The sequence below is a fragment of the Hemicordylus capensis genome, chromosome 2 (assembly GCF_027244095.1).
Source record: "Hemicordylus capensis ecotype Gifberg chromosome 2, rHemCap1.1.pri, whole genome shotgun sequence".
NCBI classification, from domain to species: Eukaryota; Metazoa; Chordata; class Lepidosauria; order Squamata; family Cordylidae; genus Hemicordylus; species Hemicordylus capensis.
Genome location: NC_069658.1, coordinates 391,446,305 through 391,456,652, shown reverse-complemented (window position 1 = coordinate 391,456,652; position 10,348 = coordinate 391,446,305). Strand labels below are relative to the sequence as shown.

At 45.3% G+C, this 10,348-nt stretch overlaps 1 protein-coding gene and 1 long non-coding RNA gene across 6 annotated transcripts in view; one reads left to right on the top strand and one right to left on the bottom strand.

Moving 5' to 3' along the window:
• CYGB (cytoglobin) overlaps nucleotides 1-10,348 on the bottom strand; it is a 103,243-nt gene that overhangs the window by 4,586 nt on the left and 88,309 nt on the right. The window lies entirely within an intron of this gene.
• LOC128343353 (uncharacterized) overlaps nucleotides 1-10,348 on the top strand; it is a 68,913-nt gene that overhangs the window by 27,617 nt on the left and 30,948 nt on the right. Inside the window, exon 2 of the long non-coding RNA XR_008315492.1 lies at nucleotides 392-466. This is a non-coding gene — a long non-coding RNA (uncharacterized LOC128343353). The remainder of the gene's footprint in view (nucleotides 1-391; nucleotides 467-10,348) is intronic.

Sequence of the window (10,348 nt, the reverse complement as noted above, 5' to 3'; positions counted from 1 at the left end):
AAGCACATAGTAAATGTTGTGTTTAGGCTCAGCAACTTTACACTGAATTTTGGGGAAATGAGACCCATTTATAAATTCCTGGAATTCTATTCAGAGGATGAATAATAGGCAAACATGTCCCAAATCTAATGTAATTGGGTACATTAGCAAATGGGAAGAAAAGCTGTTTAGGTATCATGGCTTCGAAGGCAGATGCTAGGTTTGGGGATTGCTGTTTCTTGTCTGAAGAATTGTGTGCTATCTATGTAATGCAACATTTTATTGTTAATAGTTGAAATATTGAATAACAGCAATATCATAAAGAGTCTTCTCTAGATTTAGCCCATTGAGGATGGAAAGGGTGTTGTATACTTATTAATGTTATAGTTCCTTCCTTCTTCCTTTTCAGCAGAAAAGCCCCAGATGAGAGAAAGGAACAAGGGAGAAAGAAGACAATGGAGGGAAGAAAGGAAGGAGACAAAAAGTGGTAAGAAATAATTTGTGAAGAAAGAAACAGCTTTGTTCAAGTCTTGTTTATTGTATTCTCCTTTCTGGGAACAAGTCTTTAAACCTGTCTTAAATCTGTCTTAAGTCTTACTCACTGTCATCTCTGCCTGAAGCTGCATCAGGCAATGAGGTCGTTCTCACGACCAGCCCTACCCAGGCAGGGCAGTGCTAGCCTGGGTAGTGTTAATCATGAGAAGCGGCAGGATCGTTTCCAGTCCTGGCACTCCTCTGCCAGGTAACCCGGGTTTGAAATTGGGCTAATAGTGACGTAGGAGGATGTTCACGTGCCTCCTACCTTAATGTCTGATTGTGTGGATTGTGCGGCAACTCCTTTCAGGGTGCCAGCATCCATACTTACCATAGAGGCCAGGGGAAGGAGCGTCCTGGCAGCTAATGTACCACGCTGCTCCCACAGTGCCCTATGGGATATTTGGTGGCCAGTCTATCTTCCCCCTGCCTCCTGCTTGCCATACTGGTCGCCGCCACACTGCTTGTGTGGGTGGATGAGTGATGGAGCCCCCTGCAGGCTCAGATTATGTGGGGGTAAAGCAGGTAGGCTCCTGCCTCCCTCCTCCCCAGTCCTCCCCAGCCCAAGCACCTAAAGTTGTGTGAATGACATTAAAATGTGATTTAAGCCAGTGTGGTGTAGTGGTTAGAGTGTTGGACTAGGACCAGGGAGTCCTGAGTTTAAATCCCCACTCACTCAAGAAACTCACTGGGTGACTCTGGGCCAGTCATGCATCTCTCAGCCTAACCTACCTCACAGGGTTGTTGTGAGGATAAGCATAACCATGTACACTGCTCTGGGCTCCTTGGAGGAAGAGCGGGATATACATGTAATAAATATAATGCCTCTTTCCCTCTGTGCTACTCATCTAGCAATCACAACCCTCAGTAGTGATATTTTCACTGATATAACAGATTTCTGTCCTCACTTTTCTTCATGCCTACTTCTAATCCCACCCCCCTCAGGAAGTGCTTTAGTAATTTGTTACTAAATTAGCTCCCTTGGACCATGTGCTAAAAATGGATGTAAAATCGCCATGGGACACCATACATATCAACAAGGTATCAACACGATTAAGCATTGCACTTCTAGCAGCCAGTTTCTAAATCCCGTGAGGAACAAAAACCCAACAACCTTTAGCCAATTGCTTAAGAAGAAGCTTTGTCATGTTTCTGGTCTGGGAGACATTTTAGGAGCTATTTAGTGTTGAAGCTAGGACCCTGGCAGCATCAACCCTCAGCAGCAATGTCTCAGAGTGACCACTGGAGGAGGGGTTAGGGTCATGGATAAAAGTGCTGGATTCCTCCCCTTTTTGTTCTTCCAGTGTTAGTCTCCATTTTGTCTCTCCAGACATGGCTGTTCGTTTCGGTCTCTCTCTTCATTCATGAGCTACAGCTGAAATGAAGCTGCAGGCCTTTTCTATGTATTTGTAATGTTCTTAAATAAATCCTTGTTGTTCTTCAATCCTAAAGAACTGTCTCAAGACCTCTTGCTTTGCTGCTTCCTCACTAAACTGATTTTGCTTTGCTATTTGGGGACTGAACTGCCATTCTTCCCCTACATTTATGGGGTAGAAAACGTGTCTTAAGATTTTACCATAAACCTCTGTCATCCCTTTTTACCACAAAGGTTTCTGGCTGAGCCACCCAAGAATTTCTAAATGGGCTGTGAAAGGTTGGACTTTGATTCTAAAACCATGACTGACATCTAGGCTAACCTTCTGCTGATGTGCCAGGATTTTCTGTCATATAAGGAGGGAGGGAGGATATTTGGCAATTTCCCCTTTCCTCAGTAGCTGCCTGTGCCTGCTGAAATTATATCCCTGAGGGTTGGGGTACCCTCAAGAAGAGAGTGATTCCATCTAACAATCGTGTGAGTGGGCTTGCTGGCAGAAGCTTGCTTTCCCCACATATGATCCTGGTGCCAGGTATGGGCATGAGGATCACAGGCCCAGATGTTCCACTGCTGCCCTAGGCAGCACGGAGGCGCAGGGGCCAGGATGTATACTTCCAACCCCTGGAAATCCTACAATACACTGCACAGGGTATGCGGTTTATTGTGGGGATCCCCCAGTGACCGTAACTGTTTCAGTGCTGGCTGAAAGCTGCCAGCACTGACACACGGTCAATTAAACGGGGTTAAGGGAACGCTTACTCCCTTAACGTCATTTAACAGCCTGGCTTCTTAGCCAGGTTTGCTGCCAGTGCCACACAGCTCCCAGCAGTTCCCACAGGCAGCCAAGCCCAGGCTTAGATGTGCTAGCCCAGTATTGGCTGCTTGTGAGAACAGCCTTAGGGTCAGGAGGCACATGTGGCTGCAGAGGGAAGAGAATATAATTGAAAACTATCCCTCTGCCCTCACCCCAGAAAACCCTGGTGCATCAGTGGAGGGTTAATTTGAATGCCAGCCAGTGTATTTTCCTTGAACCAAGAATGTTGGGGGCAATATGCTAAATCATTGTAAACCGCTTAGAGAGCTCCGGCTATAGAGTGGTATATAAATGTAAGTGCTATTGCTATTGCTAATGTGGCTGTTGGTTTCATCCCAAGAGGATGAAATGAAATCGGATGATGTAGGGGAAACTATTGTTACACCAGATAACTACTGATACTCAAGAAACAATTCCAGTTTCAGAATGGGCAATATCAGTAAGGGACGACCAAGCAATGAATTAAATGAAGGCCCATTTAGTTAAAGGATGGCTTTGTAAGAAAAAGAAAAAATATACCAGAAACCCTATGCATGGTTTGTGGAACTTGTCTCAAGTAGATGAGTAGGTTTTGAGAAATGATAGTCTCATAGTCTCATCATTCCAGCAGAAATGTTTGATTCACTTGTCCCATGAAGGAAGTCTAAGAATAGGTTTAACTAAATACAACAAGCCTTTTGATTATCATGGATGGATAACCAAGTTGAGGTAAGTAGGAACTGTGTACCAGACGCCAGAAGTAATATCTATTTTACCTTTAACACTAGTTGCCTACTTCTGCTGTCTGTATTAGAAGTTAGACCTTGATATAATGAAGCCATTTGATGAACATTCAGCAGAACAAATATTTTCTGTAATAATGGTGGACTGGTATTCAAAATGTCACCACAGAAACAGTGACTAAAGCCATGTGTTTACCATTTTTGTCAGGGGTTTTCTAAAAAACTTGAAACAGATAATGCAGTTCAATTAACCTCTAGGAATCTGCAGAAATACTTCCACAGTAACAGTATCAAACTCAAAACAATTTCCTTTACAATCCAAGAACAAGGGCCTGATTGATAAAATGAACAGACAGGTAAAAGAGAGCCTCCAATTTGCTTGACAGCAAATAGTACCATGGAAAGATTCCTTACAAGAGACACTCTTTGCTTACAGGACTATGACAGGAGTATAACCCTTTGAACTGATGTAACCCTTTGAACTGAGATGTAATGCCAATATAAGGCTAACTACCTGACTAGCACTGACTCTGACATGCAAGCCTTTTGATACAGTTTCATTCTAGTGAAACTACAGTGTCAGAAAAGCACATCCCAGGTATTCACATACTTTACTAATGGTAAACATCGGAAGGGATTTAGCTATCCTCAAAAGACAGAAAGAAATGGAACAGCTCAAGACTTGCTAAGGCCCAGCAAGCAGCAGGTGAGGAGGATGCTAGACTCTCTTTTGGACTAGAAAGCTCAACGACACTGATGATGGAGGATGTCTTGGTCCCAGAAGTTATCCCACCTTTCATCCCTTCAAATATCTCTCCAACCATGAGAAGATATGCAAGACAAATGAGACAGTCTAGAAGATTTTGAGGATTTTGTAATTAAGTTTTGATCCCAGTTCATTACCCTTCTGAAGAGGCAAGTGTTATATCCTTTAAGTTGTAGGCTGCATGCGCACATAATGGCAAACCGCGGGTAGATGATGATGATGATGATGATGATGATGATGATGATGATGATGATGATTTTACATTTTATATCCCGCTCTTCCTCCAAGGAGCCCAGAGCGGTGTACTACATACTTGAGTTTCTCCTCACAACAACCCTGTGAAGTAGGTTAGGCTGGGAGAGAAGTGACTGGCCCAGAGTCACCCAGCTAGTTTCATGGCTGAATGGGGATTTTAACTCAGGTCTCCCTGGTCCTAGTCCAGCACTCTAACCACTACACCACGCCCAAGATTAATTTTTGTAACCACGAATCGCATTACAGACATTCACCCAACTTTAGCCCAGCAACCTCTGGTTGAAGGGCAGGCTCCTGCAATGGCAGACCTTGGCAAAGCAGTTCAAGAACACCCACGTATACTCCTGTTGCCGTGTTGGCTTGCCAACTGGGGATCAGCTCTCTCATGAGAGGGCCAGTCTACTGGGAGCTTCAGAGGCTCAGTGAATTTCAGCCCTCTGTCAGACTGTGGTCTCATGAGGTAGGCCAACCAAATAAAGGGGGCCCCACTTGCGTGGGGTCCCCATTCTCTCTGGTAAATTATAGAACTTGTACACCATTACCCCCTCCTCTTCAGGCAACCCTTTCATACTCACAAGGAGTAGTGTCTGTTCCATTTGTCTGGGCGGTACTGGGTGTGCAGACTAGGCAAACACCGGGACCAGGGATAGATCTTTAGTCTCATTCATATTTCATGGGTTTGGACCAACATTGCAGCATATGCAGATTGGCCGCTGCAGGAAATCGCAGATGAGGGGAGCCCTGATTATCAGCGACCCCAGGAAAGTAGGATGGCTGTTGTGGGCAAAACCAAACAAAGATATGTGCCAATGGACAACCGGACTGGCAGAGGAACTATTTGGATTGCTTCTTTGCAGCAGTCGCCATGACAAGGAAAGGTGTTGCTGGGGTACCTGTCTCCATGGCTCGCTTGTGTTGCGCAACCAAGCTGGGCAGTAGCTGCTGTCTGGCCCACATGCGTGTCCCCACGGCCTTTCACTCACATGAGAGAGTGGACCTTGGGGGAAGGGGCATCATCGCACATCTATATTATTAATTCTCCAAGATGGGATACATGGGGACATGGCAGAAAGGAAGCAATTGGCTGGCAAAGGGGGAGGAGGCAATTGGCACCTGATTGGGCAGTGGAGATTCCATATGCAGATAGTGGGGAGGAGCCTGTGGCACCGTGGTGATTGGGCAGTGGGGATTCCATAAGGAGGAGGAGGTCAGTTGGAATGCAACTGTTACTGGTCGGAAGATGTTCTTGATTGCAGAGGAGGGGAATCTATATATAGATATAGATTTAGACAGGGGCCTGTGAAAAGACAGGTTGTGAGGGAGAAAAGAGCCCCTTCAGGAAAAGGAGGCTGCTGTTGTTTGAATTAGATGAGGAAACAAGATGAACAAGATCTGTTAACTCAGGGAGGGAGGGAGAAGGAGAGAAAAAACATGAAGGGAGAGGGAAGAAAGAGTTAGAGCAAGTGGAGGAGAGAGAAAGAGAGAAAAAGAAGGGAGGGGGGAAGAGAGACAAAAGGAAGGGCAAGGGACGGGCCCAAGCCTGTCAGCAACCTGAGGGGAATGAGAGGCTATGGCAGCACTGTCAGCAATGAAGGGCCCAGTTAACCACTGCTGCTGTTTGGGGCTACCAAGGCCATTGTCAGAGGGAGGCAGGCAGGCAAGGGATGGGCCCGGGCCTGTCAGCGGCCTGAGGAGAACAAGCAGCCATGGTGGTGGCAGCAGCGAGGAATGGCCCAGTGAACCACTGCTGCTGCTTCTATGGGAAGGAGCAGACGTGGGGCTCGGGTGAGAGTGGGGAGGTCTCTGGGGATAGGAGGCTGCAGCTTGGCCAACAGCAACGCTGCAGCCATAACCAAGATGGGTGAAGGGGACGGAATTAAGGGATGGAGGAGTGACCCAGAGGGGTGAGGGGGGTGGAAGCAACTGGATGGAGGTGGAGGAGCAGGAGGGTGGGGAGATCTCTGAGGTGAGGGGGGCTGTGGCAAGGGGTGAGGGGAGCAATCAAGTTCTAGCGCGCAGATGCTCTACAGCACGCAAGAGTTCCAACACTGAAGTGGAGAGGAATAATGGTGGCGGAAAGGAGTCGGACACTGAGGGCTGGCCAGCGAAGCCCCGCTGGCCTGAAGAGGTGGGCGGACAGCGGGTGAATCCCCACCAGCTGGGAGGAGGCGGCAGGAGGCAGCGGAGAGAAATAATGGCGGCCGTGAGGAGGTGGGCGGCCAGGAGGAGGAGGCAGGCGGCGGCGGGACGGCCTGCCCCTGGGGTGAGGCGGCAGTGGCAGGCCCTGGTCCGGCCACATTGAAGAAGCGGTGGCGGCCAGCCTAGCCTGACTGGTGGGAGGCAGCGGCGGGATGGCCTGGCCCAAGGGGATGGGGGCGGGGTGGGGGGAGCGGTCGGCCAGCCAGCCAGAAAGCCCGGCATGCAACGGGGGATGGCTGGGCCCAACTAGAGGGGCAGATGTTCTGCGCCTGGACCCACTAGTTATTAATTATTCTGCCCCATCCTTGTGTACCCCTGGACAGTTCTTCTCATGTATAGTGCATGGGTCTCTCCATGGCCTTTTATTCTCACAAGGGGGAGCGATCCACTCTGGAGCAGCCTCGTCACACAGGAAGAATCTATCCATTGACTGGAGGCAATACTGCACCTGCTGGACGGTTCTTCTCATGAGTAATGCCAGAGACTGCATGCTTTTACCTAAGGGGAAGGAGCTGGGACCCCCTTCCCCAACTCTATCTATCTATCTATCTATCTATCTATCTATCTATCTATCTATCTATCTATCAAAAAAAATTTTTTTTTATTGTACAAAAAATATAGCAGAACCATTCAAGAATTCCTGGGTGGGCCTGCCTTTTCAACCCGACCTCAGGTATTGCTGACTTGCCATGTGCTATCTTTGCAGCTATCTAATTTGGTTTATGGTACCACTGTGACTGCATGTGCTTGTGAACATACTTCTTTATCAATTCATTTTTGGGGAGAAAAACACATAGTGCCTGTCTTGCCATCCCATCCCCTTTCTCTTCTGATTGCCGGGGTGGGGAACAAGAGAGACAGTGGAAAGTGGGCATCCCCAATGTGACTTTTCCCTTTGACAGGCTTAGGAGACAGTGGGTGGGGCAGGTGCTCAGAGAGACGGCCAGCAAGAAGTGCAGCAGGCATGGAGTTGGCATATTCTTGGCCAGGTTTGGGCTGCTTTCTCTATGATGTTGGTTCCAGAAACAGCATGAAACTGCGGTTATGGTGGCATCTGCATTCAGATGTAATGTTGTCATATTCAAACCTCAGGCTGGAGCAATGCAATTTACTACAAACCAAAGGTTCAAATCGAAGTTTGCTGAGGAAAACCATAGATCACTTTTGCCATGAAACTGCAGTTTCACACATTCGGACATACACAAATACCAACCTCTGCCCCATTCAACTCCGGTTCGGTGTTACATACAAATGGAGCTGTAGTTGCTTCCCTCTTTGATTTTTAGAGGTTTGTCCCTATGTGGCCCTGATAAAAGGAGGTGCTAGAAATAAGATAATGGAGGAAAGAAATAATGGAGCAAAAAGAGACAAAAACTGGAAGAAAGAGTTTGTGAATAAGCAACTTGTTCGTGTCCAAGTCTTTCCTGCTGTTTTCTCCTTGCCAGGAACAAGATACAAAACAGGGTATTAATGAAGTGATATATATTTACAAATAAGGATTTATTATTAGTACAGGTTAGAAAGAATATTTCCTTTTGGAAGGGGAAGGGGGGGAATTAAGGAACCCACCGAGTCCATCAAAATGACAGGTTGGTGATTTTATTATATTTAGAGACTCTGGTATCCCTTGGGGGCTGTTGGCAGGACTTTTGCACAGAGGGGAGAGAAATGGAATTTTCCATGCTCCATTGCTCTGTGAAATGAGAAGATTTATGCGGTGCAATTTCTGGTCATTAACTGGCTTTCCCTATGCAGAAAGACAGAGCAGGAAGTGAGGGACTGAAGACAGATTCTCTCCACCCACCTCTCCACTCCAGAACGTATTTTCTCGTGCTTTATTTTTTGGCTATTAGTTTTTGAACATGTGATAACAGATGAAGCATAAAACAGCTCCTAACCCCCCTCCCCATTTCAGTTATGTGTGTGCTTCCCACACCCCCAGTTCCCTCCCCACTGCCTATTATTTAATCTATTTGCTGCCAAACACTGGAGAATTAATCTCGGTTCAGGCTGACAGAGTTTATATTAAGCACTTTTCAGATAAACCATATTGCTCTGAGCAGATGAAGAAGAGGCAGATGAGGCCAGCTCACATTCCTGCCCAAGTATCATGGCACGGAATCTGTCTTTTTCCCTTTCCTTTCCCGCGTTTTCTCCGAGAAGCCTAGTAAGAAAATCCAGACCATATTCTCAGCTGATGTTAAGCTTTTGGAGCTCCTCTTGGCATGATGAAGCTAGCCTATTTAAGCTGGCTATAGGTCTTGTCCAAAAATGGTAGCTTCACAGGCCTGATCCAGAGGTGGAAGCACACCAAAAAGGATATTGTATGGATTGGATCAGGCATATAGACTTTGGAACCATCTGCATCTTATTCAGAAGCACGTTCCCTTAATCTGATTCTTGATTACTCTAGATTGACCTTGCACTTGCCCATGCCTCCATACCCATTGTTTTATTGCATTGTACTGCATGTACAATGTAGTCCTGTACTCCTTCTATTGCTTTTTATAATTTTAAATCTGGGCTTTTATAATTTTATATTCCCCTTTTCATCATTTCTGTGCATTTTTATAATAGAAACTATATTATTATATTTTATCTCTTTTAGCTTTAGTAATTTTAGGTTTTTAGCTTTTTTAGCATTAACGTGTGCATTCTATTTTACCTTTTAAACTGCAATCATTCTTAGTTTTAGCCTTTTGATGATATGTACTAATATGTATTTTAACTTGTCTTTTAAAAATTGCAATCATCCTTAATTTTAGCCATACCATCATATCATCATAACATATAACATGTATTTTTTAACCTGTATTAATTTTATGCTGGTCTCTGACCGTAATAAAGTATTGATTGATATTCAGAAGCATATAGCTGTTCTCACCTGAGAACAGAAGTAAATAGATGTACTGTGTTGAGATTATTGTCTGAATTCTTCTTGCGTGCTCTTGCATTCCTAGAATGCAAATCAGTACACCTGACAATTTTTCTGTTCCATATTAATAATACCATGATGGAGCATGATAACCTTACCACGCATGATAAGGGACCACTGGATGTTGGCAACAGAACATCAGCAAGGACCACATTCCTTTCATGTCCTAGAAATTCTATATATTATACTTGATGCTCCAAAATAAATCTGTTCGTTCATTCATTCTTTCATTCTATATGTAAATCACCACTGTCAGTTCCACATGAGACCTCATTTTAGGATGGAAACACACAATCATTTATTATCAAATGGCCACTTCATAATGTCACAAGTGGCAGCTAAAACCACATGGGTTGCTGATTGTCTTTGTCTTTTTGGATGTGACCTCATGGTAAGCTGAGCATGACACCAAAAATGGGGAAGTGAGAATGTGGTATGCCATCCAATTCACTATGACCCTTTCAGTCAATCATCTTCAGCAAGTGGAATGTTTTTAAAGTAACAGCCATGCAATAAGGGGTTGTTGTTCACCTACAATGCTGAGACTTCCACAACTTTCTTAAGAAACTTGTTCTGTTCCTCAGCTAATCTTCCCGCTAGGCACTGTAGGTTCTCATTCCAAAGGGAAAGGAACTGAGGTGCAGGGCCATCTAAATTCAATCCAAATATAAGCTGAATTGCTAATTAAAATTGCCCTTGGTTGAGGCTGAGTTCATGGTTAATTTTTTAACAGCACAGTGAGGAGTACAGTTAAAGAATTAACCATGAT